Source organism: Globicephala melas, chromosome 7 (genome assembly GCF_963455315.2).
Source record: "Globicephala melas chromosome 7, mGloMel1.2, whole genome shotgun sequence".
NCBI lineage: Eukaryota > Metazoa > Chordata > Mammalia > Artiodactyla > Delphinidae > Globicephala > Globicephala melas.
Window position 1 is genome coordinate 81,537,903 of NC_083320.1, and position 22,101 is coordinate 81,560,003.

At 34.9% G+C, this 22,101-nt stretch overlaps 1 protein-coding gene across 12 annotated transcripts in view; it reads right to left on the minus strand.

The window, feature by feature from the left end:
- Positions 1-22,101, minus strand: part of MBD5 (methyl-CpG binding domain protein 5) — a 407,333-nt gene that overhangs the window by 233,559 nt on the left and 151,673 nt on the right. For 11 of the 12 annotated variants that reach the window (XR_011377588.1, XM_070045989.1, XM_070045986.1 and 8 more), the window contains one exon: positions 2,885-3,032. The gene's annotated coding sequence lies outside the window, so the exon portion shown is untranslated. Of the gene's footprint in view, positions 1-2,884; positions 3,033-17,196; positions 17,288-22,101 lie in introns of those variants that run through there. The other variant, XM_070045991.1, reaches the window with a different exon arrangement.

Sequence of the window (22,101 nt, forward strand, 5' to 3'; positions counted from 1 at the left end):
ATGAGTCTATAAACCAACACATGCCAAGGAATGTCGCCAATACGTTAAGAAAACGGCATAGAGCAGATTCTCCCCAATGCCTTCAAAATAACATGGCCCTATGGACAATTTGATTTCAGAATTCTAGTCTCAAGAACTTTGGAGAATAAATTTTTGTTAATTTAAACCATCCAGTTTGTGGTAATCTGTTACAGAAACCTAGGAAACTTTAACAGAGAACCAAACTGCCTGTTTACTTTTATTTTTCTAGTGAAATGTCAAATCAGTTTCTCAGACTAAATAAATATCTGATCAATGTGTACATAAAAGATATTTAATCCAAATAAGAAAATTCTTCAAATCATTCTGCCTTGCACATGGAATATTTCTCCAAATAATAGTGGTTGATATGAAGTTAAATTTTATAGTAGGCAGTGAGTCCATGAACACCCAAGTAAAATTTCTTGCAAAATTTGGAATATACATAGTTTTCATGAGACTAAAAGGTTAACAACCATTTTTTAAGAATTATGTTTTTTAATGGTTATTTCTGGATAAACTATTTTTACATGTTTAAAAATCAACTTTCAACTGCTGATTGGGAAACTTCAATGGGCATAAAATTTACTAGCTGTACAACAAACATGATAAAAGAAATTTGGCATGAGTATAATGGACAAATTCATTATTGCTTTTGCAAGAGTTCAGCTTGCTACTATGAGGAAACCTGTTTTTACTCATTTTGCAAAAAGTAGAATAATTGCATCACCTATTTATTGAATTATGTACTACACAAGTGCTAGGTAGCTAAGCTTTTTACTTATATTATGCATCCCATTTAATCCTTACAATTATATTATTATTATCAAATTTAAAGATGTACAAACTGGGGGTCAGAGAGAATCAATTTGTTCAAGGTCACACAGCTGGTGGGTGTGGCACAGTTGTGGTTAATCAGTCAGTCTTAATCTGTTCTATGAATTTGTGTTCTTGAATAGTAAGCTTGTAAGTCATACCCGCTATGCTCTAATTGCTTTTCTAACTACTGAAAATTTTTTAAATCATAATTTTCAAATAAATGTTAAAATATGGGAAATAAATGAAATAGCACTTTTGATTAGAATTATAAATATCTGTGGCTTATTAATGACATGGTCATAAATAGAATGCAATTCAAAGAGAACAAAGGGCTGGTTCTTAATACAATGTGGAAGAAATATAAATTACAGTTATCTGACACAAGATACGTTGCTGTGGTTAAAGAATAACTGAAGATCAAAATAATATATGACATGTGGATGAGTTAAAAAAGGAAATATTAGAGAAAGAAGAAATTTGACTACAGGTTGCTTACAGAGAAGCACTGTTTATAGGAACTAGTTCCATTAATTTAGCAATGGTCAATTTTAACTATTTTCTTAAATAGTTAGGTGAATTATGTATATCGAACTAAGAGAAGATTTAAATCATGATTAGAGTGTAATTCTGAGAAAAGAAGTTTTAGAAACAGTCACTTAATAAAAGGGTTAAGAAAGATCTCCCTACTCCTGAGAGCTGTTATACTAGATTGGTTTACTGAAGGAAGCAATGAAATCTATTTTTCTGAAGATCCTTAAAAAGAGAAGGCATACATTATCATCAGTTCAGAAAGGTTTAGGTGTCTCTCTGCCAGAAAGCCGCCAGTGGATAATCACTTATGGTTCTATAAAGCCTAGTGACTGCATAATAATGCTATTCTTATAACTACGAGGAAAGGGCAACACAGCTGCTTTTTCTTTTCTTTTGTGATCAGGATTTGCTGTCCAAAAAGTTGCAGAATAATTTGAATGTAATTAGATGAAATTTTCCCCAACAGAAAAGCAAGAACTAATTTTGACTCTAGTTACTGAAAGAAAACTCAGAAGCTACACTGGGTTTTTTAAACATTTATGGTCTCCTTTACCTAGAAAGCATCCCTTTATGTACAGCTTAAAAAGCAGACTCATTTGCTGGATGACTTTAGGCCTATGAGTTGAATTAACACTAAATTAAAAATTCTGAACATACCTACAGTTTCTTTGTTTGTATAAAATGCTTGGAGAAATTCAACTTTAGTGCATTCTACTCAAATTGTTGAGTTTACTTTTACTTCATTTTATATTCATCTACTTAAGTCTTTATTTTTCATGAAAGTAGAGAAAGCAGATTCCATACATTTATTATTTTTTTCTTTATAATCCAGTCAATTTCTTTCCAAGCAAACCCCCTTTAAAGGGTAATGTAATTAATTTCAATTTTGAAGATGGCACTGTGGTTCATAATCCTTGGCCAGCTATTTTTCCGGGAGCAATAAGAGCTGCTGTGAAAGTAACGAAATGTTCAATGGGATCTTGTGGTGTATGATTCTCATAAAATATAAAGCTATTAGGGATGTAAAGGGATCACACCCCAAGATTTTGGAGCACTTCAGAATAGTTGTTTAAAATAAGTGAGGGAAAAAAATGTAGAAATTAAACAAAAAAAATTCATACATGGTACAGATAATTTTAAAATAAGTAGAAAATAATTCTAACTTCCCAAACTATTTAGTATTTGTAGTTATATGATATGTGTGTCCAAGATAGATGCAAAGAGCCCTATTTTCAAACATGGGTACTTAATTTTTATTATTTAGATTTTTTGTATTTAGGGATATAATGTAGTCCTATACTATATAGTACTCCAGGTAAGGGCAAAAGCAGCTTACTATAATTTTTGACATGCAGCAGTACTCAGGAAAAAAAGAAAAAGAAAAAGAAATAGCTATGCTTATATAAATTGCTATACTAAAGACTACTTTTTATTTTTTCATTAAAACGTAAGATAATTCTACTTGTTTGTACATACTTAATAATAGAAAACTCAGCACAAATATTTCATTGCTTGCCTCCAAAAAATTGTTGACATCCTCTGTGGCCATCTGTCAAGGTGATCATTCCTTTGTGTTTGATGGAATTAGAGGAGTATCACAGGTCTACAGATTGATGAAGAAAAATATTCTGTGCTCTTGGCTTCTGGTATATATTTCCTTGGTCCTGTTAAAAAGGAAATAAGGGTGAATTCTGAACAGACAGTTATTCTATATTTCTTTAGATTCATATTTAAAGACATTTTGAGATTCTTAACGAGGTCTCGTTAAGAATCATAGAATTTTAGTCTTACACACAGGACTTGCTAAATTTATGACTCCAGGTAAGAAAGAGCTATATAAATCAGATGATTCAATCCCCATATCTTACAGGATAGGAAACTGAAATCCAGACAGGTTAAACAACTCAACCATTGTTACAATCAACTGGTAGCAGAGCCAGTGTGACAAACCAGTTCTTATCATTTCAAATCCAGGGCAGGTAGTTATCTCCCAGCAGGTAGAAGAGAAGACTCTTTGGAAGAGGAAGGGAGACTGGGAATAGCATTATCATGACCAAGCTAGTTTCTCAGCCCTAATGCTTAGAGAAAAATCTAGAAAGAAGGAACAAACATGATAGTTAAGTAATATTTAGATTATTAATTCAAAGCACAGCACTTGCTCAATGAACACCTACGATACTATTTTATTAAAGTACGATTAAGAGTATTTTATTAAAAATGACCAATCACTTAAATTTCTGAATTTCAAACAATTATGATCATTTATTTTTTCTAATCTTTGGTACTGCAACAATCTATTATCCATAAAGCAAAAAAAGGATATTTTTATTATCCACAGAGCAATATTTTTAATAAGAAAATTGGATTTTAGACACTCTTGATCAAAACACTTCAAAGATATCCCAGAACATCTATGACAAAATCCAAAGGCCTTATCTTGCCTTAGATGATTGGGCCCTGGCTACCTATGAGAGTCTATCCTATCATTTTTCCCCTTGCTGTGTAATCTACAGCCTAGTGGTCTTCTTGTTCTTGCTTAAATATACTAAGCACACTTTTGGGTAAGGTCTTTGACCTTGGTTCCTCCTCAGACTGGAACATTTCTCCATCTAGGCGCATGTCTGTTCCCAATGACTGAAACATTCTTTTCCCTGAGAGCTCCACTGCATGTTTCAAGAATCTGCTCAAATGTCACCTCCCAGAGAGGTTTTCTCTTACTACTAGCTAAACGACTTTCCCACCCTCCAGCATTCATCCCTCTCCCTACTGACCCTCATTTTTCTATACCCATACGTACTTCATTTCCAGTCACAGTATTTATAATTTCTAGATATTAAACAACCCAATATAATCCCCAGGGGGCCAGATGTGTTTTGGGATTAAGTATTATTTGAGTTTTTAAAGGTAATATGGTAAATGGACTATAATTATGCAGCCTCTCCCCCTAGTCTGAGAGGTCTGGGACAGCACTCTGAAATAAAATGTTAATATCTCTACAGCAAAACATATATCCATTCTCAGTGGTATTTGTAAAAAGACAATAAATAGCTCATATCAGTTTTACCACTAAACAAGTTAAGATTAGGTCAGGTTTTACTATTATATGAATTGCAAAAACTTTCAGTTTTAGAGCTTTTGGATTTTGGAATTGCAGATAAAGGATTGTGGAATATACTATGCATTAGTTTGTTTATTGCCTGTCTCCTCTATGTAATGTATGCTCACAAGACCAGCTTTTTTTTTCTTTTTCTGCTGTATGCCCAAGTACCTAACAGATAAGTACTCAATAAATATTAGTTAAGTAGGTAAGTGAAGGTTTCTGTAAGGATTAGTTTTTTTTTTTTTAACATTATAAGTAAACCCTATCCTATAATAATATTCTTCTCAGTTGAAGGAAGTTGAAAAAATTATTTTAAAAGCTTCTTAAAATTATTTCTTCTTATATGGGTTGCTGAAAAAAAATATGATAAACAGCACTTAGATAATATTACTCTACCATAAAAAGGAACAAAATTGGGTCATTTGTAGAGACGTGGATGGACCTAGATACTGTCATAGAGAGTGATGTAAGTCAGAGAGAGAAAAACAAGTATCGTATATTAACGCATATATGTAGAACCTAGAAAAATGGTATAGATGAACCGGTTTGCAGGGCAGAAATAGAAACACAGAAGTAGAGAACAAACGTATGGACACCAAGGGGGTAAAGTGGTGGGGGGTGGGATGAATTGGGAGATTGGGGTTGACGTGTATACACTAATATGTATAAAATAGATAATAAGAACCTGTTGTATAAAAAAATAAAATTCAAAAAAAACCCAAAACAAAACTACAGGAAACAACACCTGGGCTGTGTAATATAGCGGGAAGAGTTTTCAACTGGAATTCTAGAGATCTAGGTGATTCCTTGCATTCCCATTTTCTATTTAATTACTTACCTATTTATCATTTATCTATCCACCTTCCATCCATCTATCTCTTTATCTTTGATTTAGATACCTTACCATTCTTGGCCCAACATATTATCTCTAAAATGAGAAGGCAGAACTCAATCTTTAGTAGTTCTATGACTTTACTGAATTAAGTAATTGAGGCAGTAACCACTCTGACTATCCCAGAAGCTGGCTGGCCAGTCTGAAAGACATATAATCTTGTTCATCTAATCTACAATTTAAAAATTAGAGATAAGTTTTTAATTAAATTTAAGCATGCATGTTTTGAAGTGACACATTTGTAAAATATCTACCTTATATCACAGGTAAACAATACTGAACTTCTGTGTGAGTTTCTGCATAAGAGTATGCCTAATAATAACAAATATTTATTGGGCATTTACTATGTGCCAAGTGCTATTCTAAGCTCCGTACGTATAGTATTAAACTTACAACAATTCTATTAGCTAGATACTAATATTAAATCTCTGTGGTATACTAGATTATTCCTCCCTTTCCCCACCACACATTCACGGGAGGTGCATGTGTACCTCTCTGCTCTTTGAGTTTGGGCTTGGCCAGGTGACTTGCTTTGACCAAAGAGGATAACAGCAGGCAACACACAAGCAGAGCCTTGAAATACGTAGCTTTAGTAAGTGGGCTTCCTCCTTGCACTCTTGCTTTTTATTCTGAGAAAAAAATGTTTCAGGTAGCTATAGGTCCAAGGAAGATGAGACATGTGGCACAGACTTAGGCCCATCCTCCACTTGGAACCACGTCCAGTTGAGCTCAACCTGGATCAGACCTCCTCCTGCTTACCCCCAGACTTCTGAGCAAGAACTAAATGCATTTGTGACATGCCAGTGAGATTTTTGTGGTGGTCTGTACTGCAGCAAAAGCTCACTGATAAACTTCCTTTTTATAGACAGCAAAAATGAGGGTCAGAGATTGAGTAATTTGTCCAAACTTTCACAGCTAATAAAGCGGTGGAGGTGGATATGAAGCCATGCAAGTCTAGCTCAAGGGCCTACACTCTAAGCCCCTATGCTATATTGCCATTACATTATACTGGCATACTGTATTATAAGATATTAAGCCATTTATTAATACGGCAGTGGGTGATCTGGCACATATTGAAATTCGTAATTGTAAATGTAGTCTAATTGTCAGTGGACAAAGATGTCCTGTAGCTTTGAGTGTAAAGTTTCAGCTTGAGACATTAATAAATATAAAATAAATGTACTGTTTTCTGGAGTCAAACTAATAAGACTACACATCTCTTGAAGTAGCTTCCCAGCTCACCCTGACACCGAACAGTGGCCCTCAGTGCTCATAGCTCTACTGCATAATTCTACCCTCTGACTTTGGCTGACCAATTCAGGACTGCATCTGTGATCTAAGCTGAATCATCCAGGTTTCTCTTTTAGTAGCTTGAAATTTTGACATGTGAGTGGGAGTCCCCATGAATGGCTCTACTCTAGAGAAAGGTGAAATCCCCAGAGCTATCCTTGTTCATTTTCTTCCCACCTGTGAATTTCATGATACTCTAGTATCTTCCCAGGCAAATGCCCTTTTAAAATAGGCTTGCTAAACTCTGTTTCTTCTTACTGCAACCAAAAGAAAATCCATTGTTTTCTTTTAAAAAATCCATTGTTCTTTTTGTTATAATTTAAAAGTGCAGAGGAAGGATTTCTTAAAAAGACCTAATGAAGCTTGCATTTGCTTTTTGATCCTGTCAAAGTAATTTTGCAGTTTAGAGTTATGGATTGTGTGTCTCCTGATACTAGTTAAAAATTCTTCCATATTTTAAAAACCAGGGTTCATGGACCCTAAAGGATCTGTGGATAGAACTATATTTTAGTAAAGTTGCAAAAAGTAGATTTCCTTTGTAATCCTATGTATTTTAGGTATTTAAATACATTTTGTTTGTAAGGAGCTTTCTATATGCCTTTTGATAATGAAAGACAAGTAAACATATGGGATTATTTTTGTCATTGATTCACTCAGAAACTATTTATGAGACTCAAATATATTCCAGACGTTGTTTTAGGTACTGAAGATACAACAGGGATGAGACAAAGTCTCTGCCCTCATAAAGGAATAAGAAAGAATATGAGGAATATAATTTAAAAATTTCATAGTACTGTTAGTAATGAACTTGGTACATCTATACAGTAAGGAGATGAGGGCAGCTTGAAAGTGTGAGAGTATGTGGTGGTAAAATGCCTGTGGAAAGTTTATGAGCAATCCTTAATCTATACCTAATCTTCAAGAGGAATATATCAGCATATATAGGGAACCCTGCAAGAAATCCTATGTAAGAGTAAATAATAAAGCATTCAATACTACCACCACCACAATGGCAATGATTTTTATGCTTTTTACTTTACCAGTGATTTCATATCTACTACTACAATATAACCTCAATACTTCTTCCAGATGAGCAGGAGAGAAAATGAAGCCTCAGAAGTTTGAGAAATTTGACCACTTTGAGTAGTGGTAAAACCAACTACACCCTGGTTTCTAAGTTTCCCAGCTTTTCTTTTCATTATACCACACTACATCATCTTAACAAAAGACGATTAGTTTCACAGCAGGCAGCGTTGAAATTTCCTTTTATTTACTTCTGTGAGCTACTTGTGAAGTGGGAGAAAGAAGCAACATTATTGGGGTCACACAGAAGCTGCTGGTAACAAATTGAACATCTTTTGTCTTCAGGCATAAGCTCAAATCACTTTGGGATGTCATGATAGAATTGGTAGTGGAGGAGTTTAAGAATGCATTACAGCAGACTTTTCCCAACCAGAAGATTTAACCACCTAGAGTAGGGGTTGGCCAACTTCAGCCAGCGAACAAACCCAGTTTGCCACCTGTTTTTTGTATGCCCCCCGCGTCCCCCCAAGCCAAGAATGGTATTTACATTTTAAGTGGTTCAGAAAGCACCACAAGAAAAAAAAATCATGACACCTGAAAATTATATGAAATTCAAATTTAAGTGTCCATAAATAAAGCTGAAACACAGCCATGCTCATTCGTTCATGTATCACCTGTGACTTCTTTCATGCCTCAACAGTAGTTGAGGACCTGCTGGTCAGTCAAGCCTAAAATATTTACTATCTATCTGGCCTTTAACAGAAAAAGTTAGCTGATCGCTGATCTAGAAGGTCACAGAGTTTTCCAAGGAGTTCATGTTAAAGGTGGTAAAAACATCTGTTTAAAATTTTAATTTAAGAAATTAATAACTGCATAGTTATTTAATGGAATGATTTGAGAGCACCCGAGGCATATGAGTCAATGACTATCCTAGGAGCCTGAGAAGCATGCTTGCATCTCAGCCACTCAGGCAGCTGATCACTCGGATGACCTCCTTGACACCATGGTGTTTGTGATTATTACAGAGGTTTAAATTGTTTAACTACCAGTCCTACATTTTCAAATTTACTGTCACACAGATTGCTGGTTAAAGACAGCAAACACAAAGAAACTTTTGGTGACATATAATTAATGAGGAGAATAAAAATTCTATGAAGCCTGTAAATCTGCCTTAAGATGACTGTCATCGAATCTGTAAGTTGCATTTATCTAATCAAAAGGAACCCCTAAAAGACTCAAATATTCTAAAAGTCAGTATTAAAAAGAATATGGTGATGATCATTTTCAAAATTTTCTTGAGTAAAATTTTCTCTTATTTAGAAATTAAAATCAGCTGATTTTGCAAGCAGATTTACAGGCTTCATAGGAGTTTTATGCAATAAACAGTTTTCTAAATATTTATGTTTTTGAAACTTGTTGTATTTAGAAATGTTACTTCTCTGAATGTTCACTATAGAGGTCCATTTCCCCTTGATTTGTAATGTTCCTTCATAAAGCTTTGGGTTATGATCTAATTTTTAACAATATAGGTTCCCAACATTTTTGTAACTGAAAAACAATTACATTCTTCTTGAAAGTTTTAACACTTACCTATTAAAAAATGTTGAGAAACACTGTACCAAAGAATAGGGAAAATAAGTGATAATACTTATTGACTCTACATATTCATTCATTATTCTTCCAGCAAACAAATGAGTAGAAACTCTTTGCCAGCCTTGTAGAAAAAAGCCAAGAGATAAATGACAGTTTTTGTTTTCAAGGAGCTTACAGGCCGGTAGCTAGAAAAGTGACAAGTATACCGATTGTTAAAATTCAGTTTGTTAACTTCTTTAATAGATGTAAAGTAAGGTGCTCACAGATGTAAAGAAGCTGCTACTTTATAATCTAGACAAAAATGAACTCAGTTCCTGGTGGTGAAAACAGAAGAGAGACTCTCTTTTCAAAAAGGATGCACTTTAGTTACAGATATAAGGAAGGCAGGGTCTAGTGAATGTTTATCTAGAAAAAAGGATAAATTAAATATTCTCAACAGATGACCAAATTCTCCTTTTCTCTTAATTTCCAGAGAGTTTACACAATACCTTCATTCAAAACTTTTGGGAGTCAGATGTGTTTTGTAATTAACAACTTTTTAGTTTTGAAAGGTAAGTTTAAATCCATTATAACTGTTAAAAAACATACCAAAACTAAAAAAAAAACAACAAAAAACCACAAGTTTTTAATGCCTAAAACATACATCAAAGACTGCTCTGTACCAAAAGATAATTTTAGGCTTCTTGTCGCTGATAATAACTTATTCAAAAAGAATGAACTATCATGAGTTGATGAACAGATACATAAAATGTAGTACCATCCATACAATGGAATATTATTTGGTCATAAAAAGGAATGAAATTCTGACACATGCTACAACATGGATGAAACTTGAAAACATTATGCTAAGTGAAAGGATCAAGACACAAAGAGCAGAATAATGTATGATTCTATGCATATAAAATGTACAGAATAGGCAAATACATAGAGGCAAAAAGAAGATTAATGACTGCCAGGGGCTTGGAGTAGAGGGGAATGAAGAGTGACTGCTAAGGGGTACAGGGTTTCTTTTTGGGGTGATGAAAATGTTCTGGAATAAGTGGTAATTGATGTACAACATTCTGAATACACCAAAAAGCACTGAACTGTACAATTTAAAATTGTGAAATTTATAACAAATTGTATTTTAATAAAGCTGTCATCAAAATTTTTTCTATGAAGAAGAATGAACTTATTTTATCAGAGAATGTTCAATCTGTAAAGTATTAAAAATAAACTGCTAAGATGAACTATCCTAGGGAACTATTTCTGTTTGTGACTGAATAACCACATTGATCTTGTAAGATAGCTAAAAGAAAGTAGTAATAAAGTTCTTCAGACACTTCACGTTTAAAACTCTAAGCACATACACAAAAATCTAAAACATGGGAACACATATAATTAGTATGGATAAGTAAAGAATAAGAAAAGAATCAAACGATAGACTAAACCTGGTTTAGACTATAGTGTGTCCTTACTTCAAACACATAACAAAAATTAAAAATTCCAATCAGAGGCTGAAAATAGTCCTAAAGCGTTAATCTGGTATTTTTTCCCCCTCTAAATTCAAAGTCCAAATTCTTTTTATTCCAAATTAAGTTAGGAAATATTTATAAACCAATCTACAACAACTACAATAGGATTACTGTGAACAATGGTATTTGGGAACTGGAATAAATTTAAAATTGAAGATTCAATCAGAAGAATAAAGAAATTAGAATCTGTCTGAATTTGAACCTGAAGTTTTAACATGCAAAAGGTGAATTATAGAGCAAAAAACAAACAAGAAAAGAGACAGCAAAGTCCACCAAAATCTATGTTCATTTACTTGAGTCCCATACTGATGTTCCAGTTAGGCTTAAGCTGCAGATATTACTATCTAGAATACTTAAATTGGCTTGATGATTCAGGTGTTAAGATCAACTGAATGATTGCTTCCATTGGTAGATCACAACTAGTCAGCAAATGGGTAAAGAGAGAAATTTACTCCAGTGGTTTGGGAAAGTCTACAGTGAAATTACAACTGCATAATCTTCATATATATATATGAAAATTTATACATATACTGAAAATTTATGAGTCAAAAAGCTTTATATATGTAGCAAGAAACACTTTCTTTAATATTCATCGAAAATAAATTGTAACAGGATAAAATTCTTACCAAATTACCAATATTTATTTAGTTATATATTTTTTATACTTTGTGTCTTATTCCTATTGGGCAACGTAAGTAAAATAAATAAATTTCAATTTATAAATATAACATCACAATATGATTACTAGATTCTAGGAAATGACCATGAGATAAATTCAAGCAGCTCCCAATATTTACTTTAATATGTGGTAAATCACAACAACACTATTAGAAATTCTTTTATTTGTTTTGGTTTTCTAAGATCATAATATAAGTTTACTACTAGAAAGCTTAATAATATAAAGTATAAAATATAATTGGATCTAGGTAATTTAGCAAAATATGAGCTTCCCAATCATTTTATAGAAGCTGCTATCTCTTGAACAGTTTGTATAAAATCATGTGGTATGTTTGAAGTATGAGAAAAAAAAGAATTCAGAATTCTTTCATAAGTAGTACACTCAACATTGGAGATAGAAAGGGATGATTGGTAGGTACATATATGTGACAATAACATAGCAACAGCAACTGATTCGTATGAAAATCAGTCTATAGGTCCTGTTTAGGATGAAGAAATTGGCTAATGCTTGCATCTAGAAGTAAGTAGTTTTATGGCTTTACTTTTCTTTTTGAAATGAAAATATTAAAATAACATGTAAAGAGGGAATTCCCTGGTGGTGCAGTGGTTAAGACTTTGCCTTCTAATGCAGGAGGTGAGTGTTTGATACCTGGTCGGGGAGCTAAGATCGCACATGCCTCGTGGCCAAAAAACCAAAACATAAAACAGAAGCAATACAGTAACAAATTCAATAAAGACTTTAAAAATGGTGTACAGCAAAAAAATCTTTACAAAAAAAAAACATGTAAAGATACTGTGATCAGGAGACCTTCAAGATGGAGGAGGAGTGAGACTTGGAGATCACCTTCCTCCCCACAAATACATCAGAAATACATCTACCTGTGCAACAACTCCTACAGAACACCTACTGAACGCTGGTAGACCTCAGACTTCCCAAAAGGCAAGAAACTCCCCACGTACCTGGCTAGGGCAAAAGAAAAAACAGAGACAAAAGAATAGGGCAGGACCTGCCCCTCTGGGAGGGAGCTGTGAAGGAGGAAAAGTTTCCACACACTAGGAAGCCCCTTTATGGGCAGAGATGGGGGCTGGCAAGGGGGAATCTTCAGAGCCACGGAGGAGAGCACAGCAATAGGGGTGCAGAGGGCAAAGTGGAGAGATTCTAGCACAGGGCACTCATCCAGCACTCATCAGCCCGAGAGGCTTGTCTGCTCACCTGCCAGGGTGGGTGGGGGCTGGGAGCTGAGGCTCCAGCTTCGGAAGTCAGATGCCAGGGAGAGGACTGGGGTTGGCTGTGTGAATGCAGCCTGAAGGGGGCAAGTGCACCACAGCTAGCCGGGAGGGAGTCTGGAAAGGCCTAAGAGGCAAGAGACTATTGTTTTGGGGTGCGCAAGGAGATTCAGAGCATCATCTAAACGAGCTCCAGAGATGGGTGTGAGCCGCGGCTATCAGCGTGGACACAAGAGACGGGCATGAAACACTAAGGCTGCTGCTGCAGCCACCAAGAAGCCTGTGTGCAAGCACAGGTCACTATCCATATCTCCTCTCCTTGGAGCCTGTGCAGCCTGCCACTGCGAGGGTCCCGTGATCTAGGGACAACTTCCCCAGGAGAACACACGGCGCGCCTCAGGCTGGTGGAACATCACGCCAGCCTCTGCCACCGCAGGCTTGTCCCGCATTCCGTACCCCTCCCTCCCCCTGGCCTGAGTGAGCCAGAGCCCCAGAATCAGCTGCTCCTTTAAGTCCCTCCTATATGAGCAAAGAACAGACACACTCAGGCGACCTACATGCAGAGGTGGGGCCAAATCCAAAGCTGAACACCAGGAGCTGTGCGAACAAAGAAAAGAAAGGGAAATCTCTCCCAGCAGCTTCAGGAGCAGTGGATTAAATCTCCACCATCAACTTGATGTACGCTGCATCTGTGGAATACCTGAATAGACAACGAAATCCCAAATTGAGGAGGTGGACTTTGGGAGCAACTGTAGACTTGGGGTTTGCTTTCTGCATCTAATTTGTTTCTGGTTTTATGTTTATCTTAGTTTAGTACTTAGAGTTTATTATCATTGGTGGATTTGTTTATTGATTTGGTTGCTCTCTTCCTTTTAATATAAAGATATAAATACATTTTCCCTTTTTCTCTTTTTACAAGTGTGTATGTATATGCTTCTTTGTGTGATTTTGTCTATATAGCTTTGCTTTTACCATTTGTCCCAGGGTTCTGTCTGTCGTTTTTTTCTTTATTTTTCTGTATAGTTTTTAGTGCTGCTTATCATTGGCGGATTTGTTTTTTGGTTTCGCTGCTCTCTTTTTTCTTTCTTTTTTTTAAAAATTACTTTTCAAATTTTTTTTATTATTAATAATTTTTAAATTTTTAATTTTAATAACTTTATTTTATTTTTACTTTCTTTCTTTTCCTCTGAGCCATGTGGCTGACAGGGTCTTGGGGCTCCGGCTGGGTGTCCAGCCTGTGCCTCTGAGGTGGGAGAGCCAACTTGAGGACACTGGTCCACCAGAGATATCCTGGCTCCACGTAATATGAAACAGCGAAATCTCTCCCAGAAATCTGCATCTCAATGGTAAGACTGAGTTCCACTTAATGACCAGAAAGCTACAGTGTTGGACACCCTATGCCATACAACTAGCAAGACAGGAATACAACCCGACCCGTTAGCAGAGAGGCTGCCTAAAAACATAATACGGTCACAGACACCCCAAAACACACCTCCGGGCATAGTCCTGCCCACCAGAAAGACAAGATCCAGCCTCAGCCACCAGAACAAAAGGTACCAGTCCCCTCCACGAGAAAGCCTACACAAGCCACTGAACCGACTTTTAGCCATTAGGGGAAGACACCAAAAATGACAGAAACTATGAACCTGCAGCAGGTGAAAAGGAGATCCCAAACACAGTAAGTTAAGCAAAATGAGAAGGCAGAGAAACACACAGCATATGAAGGAGCAAGGTAAAAACCAACCAGACCAAACAAATGAAGAGAAACTAGGCAGTCTACCTGAAAAAAAATTCAGAGTAATGATAGTAAAGATGAGCCAAAATCTTGGAAATAGAATGGAGAAAATACAAGAAACGTTTAACAAGCACCTAGAAGAACTAAAGAGCAAACAAACAATGATGAACAACACAATAAATGAAATTAAAAATTCTCTAGAAGGAATCAATAGCAGAATAACTGAGGCAGAAGGAAGGATAAGTGACCTGGAAGATAAAATAATGGAAATAACTACTGCAGAGCAGAATAAAGAAAAAAGAATGAAAAGAACGGAGGACAGTCTCAGAGACCTCTGGGACAACATTAAATGCACCAACATTCGAATTATAGGGGTTCCAGAAGAAGAAGAGAAAAAGAAACGGACTGAGAAAATATTTGAAGAGATTATAGTTGAAAACTTCCCTAGTATGGGAAAGGAAATAGTCAATCAAGTCCAGGAAGCACAGAGAGTCCCATACAGGATAAATTGAAGGAGAAACACGCCAAGACACATATTAATCAAACTATCAAAAAATAAATATGAAGAAAAAATATTAAAAGCAGCAAGGGAAAAACAACAAATAACATACAAGGGAATCCCCATAAGGTTAACAGCTGATCTTTCAGCAGAAACTCTGCAAGCCAGAAGGGAGTGGCAGGACATATTTAAAGTGATGAAAGGGAAAAACCTACAACCAAGATTACTCTAGCTGGCAAGGATCTCATTTGATTTGACAGAGAAATTAAAACCTTTATAGACAAGCAAAAGCTAAGAGAATTCAGCACCACCAAACCAGCTTTACAACAAATGCCAAAGGAACTTCTCTAGGCAGGAAACACAAGAGAAGGAAAAGACCTACAAAAACAAACCCAAAACAAGTAGGAAAATGGTAATAGGAACATACATAATGATAACTACCTTAAATGTAAATGGATTAAAGCTCCAACCAAAAGACATAGACTGGCTGAATGGATAAATAAACAAGACCCATATATATGCTGACTACAAGAGACCACTTCAGACCGAGGGACACATACAGACTGAAAGTGAGGGGATGGAAAAAGATATTCCATGCAAAAGGAAATAAAAAGAAAGCTGGAGTAGCAATTTTCATATGACAAAATAGACTTTAAAATAAAGAGTATTATAAGAGACAAAGAAGGACACTACATAATGATCAAGGGAGCAATCCAAGAAGATATAACAACTGTAAATATTTATGCACCTAACACAGGGGCACCTCAATATATAAGGAAAATGCTAACAGCCATAAGGGGGAAGTCGACAGTAACACAATCATAGTAGGGGAATTTAACACCCCACTTTCACCAATGGACAGATCATCCAAAATGAAAATAAATAAGGAAACACAAGCTTTAAATGACACATTAAACAAGATGAACTTAACTGATATCTACAGGACATTCCATCCAGAAACAATAGAATACACTTTCTTCTCAAGTGCTCATGGAACATTCTCCAGGATACATCATACCTTGGGTCACAAATCAAGCCTTGGTAAATTTAAGAAAACTGAAATCATATCAAGTATCTTTTCCGACCACAACGCTATGAGCCTAGATATCAATTACAGGAAAAAAATCTGTAAAAAATATAAACACATGGAGGCTAAATAATACACTACTAAATAACCAAGAGATCACTGAAGAAATCAAAGAGGAAATCAAAAACTACCTGGAAACAAATGACAATGAAAACACAAAGACCCAAAACCTATGGGATGCAGCAAAAGCAGTTCTAAGAGGGAAGTTTATAGCAATACAATCCTACCTCAAGAAACATGAAGCATCTCAAATAAACAATCTAACCTTACACCTAAAGCAATTAGCGAAAGAAGAACAAAAAAACCTCAAAGATAGCAGAAGGAAAGAAATCATAAAGATCAGATCCGAAATAAATGAAAAAGAAATGAAGAAAACAATAGCAAAGATCAATAAAACTAAAAGCTGGTTCTTTGAGAAGATAAACAAAATTGATAAACCATTAGCCAGACTCATCAAGAAAAAAAGGGAGAAGACTCAAATCAATAAAACTATAAATGAAAAAGGAGAAGTAACAAGTGACACTGTAGAAATACAAAGGATCAAAAGAGACTACTACCAGCAACTATATGCCAATAAAATGGACAACCTGGAAGAAACAGACAAATTCTTGGAAAAGCACAACCTTCCAAGACTTGAACCAGGAAGAAATAGAAAATATAAACAGACCAATCACAAGCACTGAAATTGAAACTGTGATTAAAAATCTTCCAATAAACAAAAGCCCAGGACCAGAGGCCTTCACAGGCGAATTCTATCTAACATTTAGAGAAGAGCTAACACCTATCCTTCTCAAACTCTTCCAAAATATAGCAGAGGGAGGAACACTCCCAAACTCATTCTACAAGGCCACCATCACCCTGATACCAAAACCAGAGAAAGATGTCACAAAGAAAGAAAACTACAGGCCAATATCACTGCTGAACATAGATGCAAAAATCCTCAACAAAATACTGGCAAACGGAATCCAACAGCACATTAAAAGGATCATACACTATAATCAAGTGGGGTTTATCCTAGGAATGCAAGGATTCTTCAATATATGTGAATCAATCAATGTGATACACCATATTAAGAAATTGGAGGATAAAAACCATATGATTATCTCAATAGATGCAGAAAAGCTTTCGACAAAATTCAACACCCATTTAAGATAAAAACCCTCCAGAAAGTAGGCATAAAGGGAACTTACCTCAACATAAGAAAGGTCATATAGGAGAAACCCACGGCCAACATCGTTCTCAATGGTGAAAACTGAAACTATTTCCTCTAAGATCAGGAACAAGATAAGGTTGTCCACTGTTACCACTATTATTCAACATAGTTTTGGAAGTTTTAGCCACAGCAATCAGAGAAGAAAAAGAAATAAAAGGAATCCAAATCAGAAAAGAAGAAGTAAAACTGTCACTCTTTGCAGATGACATGATACTATACAAAGAGAATCCTAAAGATGCTACCAGAAAACTACTAGAGCTAATCAATGAATCTGGTAAAGTAGCAGGATCCAAAATTAATGCACAGAAATATTTTGCATTCCTATACACTAAAGACGAAAAATCTGAAAGAGAAATTAAGGAAACACTCCCATTTACCATTGCAATGACAACAAAAACATACCTAGGAATAAACCTACCTAAGGAGACAAAAGACCTGTATGTAGAAAACTGTAAGACAGTGATGAAAGAAATTAAAGACGATACAAAGAGATGGAGAGATATACCATGTTCTTGAATTGGAAGAATCAACATTGTGAAAATGACTATACTACCCAAAGCAATGTACAGATTCAATGCAATCCCTATGAAATTACCAATGGCATTTTTCACAAAACTAGAACAAAAAATTTCACAATCTATATGGAAACACAAAAGTCCCTGAATAGCCAAAGCATTCTTGAGAAAGGAAAATGGAGCTGGAGGAATCAGGCTCCTGGACTTCAGAGTATATTACAAAGCCACAGTAATCAAGGCAGTATGGTACTGGCACAAAAGCAGAAGTATAGATCAATGGAACAGGATAGAAAGCCCAGGGATAAACCCATGCACATATGGTCACCCTATATTTGATGAAGGAGGCAAGAATACACAATGGAGAAAGACAGCCTCTTCAATAAGTGGTGCTGGGACAACTGGACATCTATATGCAAAGAAATCAAACTGGACTGCTTTCTCACACCATATACAAAAATAAGCTCAAAATGGATTAAAGACTTAAATATAAGAGTTTAAACCATAAAGATTCTCGAAGAAAACAAAGACAGTATGTTCTTTGACATCAGTCTTAGCAATATTTTTTTGGACATGTCTCCTCAGGCAAGGGAAACAAACCAAAAATAAACAAATGGGACTATATCAAACCAAAAAGCTTTTGCACCACAATGGAAATTATCAACAAAATGAAAAAGCTTCATATTGAATGGGAGAAAAACATTTGCAAGCAATATATGATATGGGGTTAATATCTAAAATATACAAAGAAATCATACAACTCAATAGCCAAAAAAAAAAAAAAAAAAGCCTATTAAAAAATGTGCAGGGAATCTGAATAGAAATTTTTCCAAAGAAGACATACAGATGGCCAACAGGCACATAAAAAGATGCTCACCATCACTAATCATGAGTAAACCACATGAGATATCACCTCACACCTGTCAAAATGGCTATTATCAGAAGGACAATAAATAACAAGTGTTAGAATGTGGAGGAAAGGGAACACTTAAGCACTGTTGGTGAGAATGTAAATTGCTGTAGTCACTGTGGAGTACAGTATAGAATTATCTCAAAAAATTAGAACTACCATATGATCCAGCAATTCCACTTCTGGGTATTTTTCCAAAGAAAACAAAAACACTAATTCAAAAAGATATATGCACATTATATAGTGTTCACAGAAGCATTATTCACAATAGCAAAGATATGGAAGTAGCCTAAGTGCCCTCTGACAGATGAATGGCTAAGGAAGACGTGGTATATATATACACACATGCACAGTGGAATATTACTCATCCGTAAAGAAGGATGAAATCTTTCCATTTGCCACAACATGCATGGACCCATAGGATATCATGCTAAGTGAAATGAATTAGACAGAGAAAGATGAATACTATATGATTTCACTGATATGTGGAATCTAAAAAAATAAGTGAACAAACATAACAAAACAAAACAGAGTCACAGATACAGAGAACAAACAGGTGGTTGCCAGAGGGGAGGAGGGGAGGAGGATAAGTGAAATAGGTGAGGGAAATTAAGAGGTACAAACTTCCAGTTACAAAATAAATGAAACATGGGAATGAAATAGACAGTATGGGAAATACAGTCGTAATAATGTATTTGTATGGTGACATAGTAACTAGATTTACTGTGATCATTTTGTAATGAAAAGAAATATGGAATCACTATGTTGTCACCAGGTACTAATCTAGTGATATAGGTCAATTATACTTCAAAAAACAAACAACCAAATACACTCAAAGAAAAAGAGAACAGATTTCTGGCTAACAGAGGAAAGGGAAGGGACAGAGGAAACTGGATGAAGGTGGTCAAATGTACAAACTTCCAGTTATAAAGTAAATAAATACTAGGGATGTAATATACAACATGATTAATATGATTAAACTGCTGTATGTTATATATGAAAGTGGTTAGGAAAGTGAATCCTAAGAGTTCTTTCTCATCACAAGTAAAATACATTCTTTTATTTTATACCTATATGAGACGACGGAGGTTCATTAAACTTATTGTGGTAATCATTTCATGATGTACTTAAGTCAAATCATTATGATGTACACTTTAAACTTATACAGTGCTATATGTTAATTATATCTCAACAGACCTGGAAGAAAAAATCCTTCTGTATTCTTGGAGAAATCAAATGAAGAAGTTACAATATATTAATACCAATATTAATGAAAAAGAGAAGTAATAATAAGGGTTAAAAATCACATTTGGATTTGGAAACTTTTTACATTAAATACAAAAAGAAATCCTATGCAGAAACATTACTGGAGACATTTAATTAAAATTTAATTTGCTTTAAATAAATTCTTTTACTATAACTTATAGAAGAGAGGCACTTGGTGACACTTTGTATTAACTTTATACTTCATGAAAGCATTTGCTTTGTTATGAAAAGTTTTGGTTTAAAGTTTCTAAGAAAAATAAGTAATTAAACAGAAAAGTTGGGGAATGAAGAGTCCATATAAGTGACAGACAAAAGAATCTATAAAAATAACTAATAGCCAAGTGATGCTTATAGGCAACTTAAAAAAAATTGACTGCTAAAAATGTAAAACAAGAAGTAGGTATATAGCAAGATCACAAAATTGCTTCTAGTCACACATTTCACTTAGAAGAAATGAAATCTTATAATTTAAGCCTATTAGAGTAGTTATCTGGGTGAAGCAAAAACAGAGTACAATGTCATTATTTCATGTCTTCACAACTGTATGACATGCAAGCTATGTAAAATCCATTAATTAACTAATGTGGAATACAGCAAGGAAAGTTCTACTAATTACACATTGTTGAATATTTTCAAGTCCCATACATAGAGATTAAAGTATAACTGCATAATATAAAGTAAAAATAAACAGATTTGTACAATTAGCAAGAAGCCCCAAATTATACACTATATGTATTTTCATATAATATAACCCTTCCTTCTGGTTTGCTCTTCATTGCCTTTCTTGTTCTCTAACCCCTCACATTTTAAAACTTAGCACCAAGACCCAGAATTATACAGTCCATCCTACCCACTCTAGCTCATAGTATGCTCCCCTTTCTCTGGACTCTTGGTTGAGAGTACTACCCACTTAAAAGTCATGAGATAGAGCAAAAAGCCAACTGATTTTTTTCCCATAGCACAGAGATAATCCATCGTATGTTTATTTCTAAGGTCATTAAAAAAAATTTATTAAAGTAATTCATAATGCTGGTAAAATTCAAAGAGCACTGCAGGTTGTAAAGTGAAAAATAAAAGTCCCGTCTCTCTCTCCACAGATGAACACCATTATAATTTCCTTCATATCTCATTCTATAGATTTTATACACCTGTCTTAGAAACTCTTGGGGACAAATGTATTTAGGAATCTGGAGTTTTTCAGATTTAGAAAGATAATTTGATGCATTTATTGAATTTTACCACTAACACCAGTCAATGGTGTCTAGCCAGCAGCTCACAATCAAAGACATTCATGTTATCTGTAGTGAATATTCACTCTTTGATATAAACATAGAACATAAATAATTTCACATATTAACAAGTAGCTTTTATTTTTTTCCTCAGAGGATATTTTATTCCTCCAGCTTTGTTGAGATATAATTGGTATATTTCTGTACAACGTGATAATTTGATACACATAGTGCAAAATGATTACCTCAGTAAGGTTAGTTAACCCATCTATCACCTCACTTAATTACAGTTTTGTGTGTGTGTGTGTGTTTGTGGTGAGAACATTGAAGATCTACTCTCTTTACAACTTTCAAGTATATAGTATAAGTATTGTTAACTATAGGCACCATGCTAAATATTAGATCCCAAGAACTTACTCCTCTTATAACTGGGAGTTTGTACACTTTGACCAAAATCTCCCCATTTCCCCTACTTCCCAGCCCTTGGCAATCACCCTTCTAATCTCTGTTTCTATGAGTTTGATTTTTTTTTTTTAAAGACTTCACATATATTTGAGATCATGCAGTATTTGTCTTTCTCTGTGTGACATATTTCACTAAGCATAATGCCCTCAAGGTACATTCATGTTGTCACAAATGGGAGGATTTCCTTCTCTTTTTATGGCTGAATAATATTCATATATACATACATATAGATATACAGTCATATGTAAATATATATGGTATGTATATATCACATTTTCACATATATATCCCATTTTCATTATGCATTCATCATCAATGGACACTTAGGTTGTTTCTATGTTGTGGCTATAGTGAATAATGTTGCAATAAGCATGAGGGTGCAGGTATCACTTTGAGATAATGATTTCATTTCCTTCCAATATATTCCCAGAAGTGGGATATATATATGCAGATGTGGGGCCATGTGGCAGATCTACTTTTAATTTTTTCCATAATGTTTT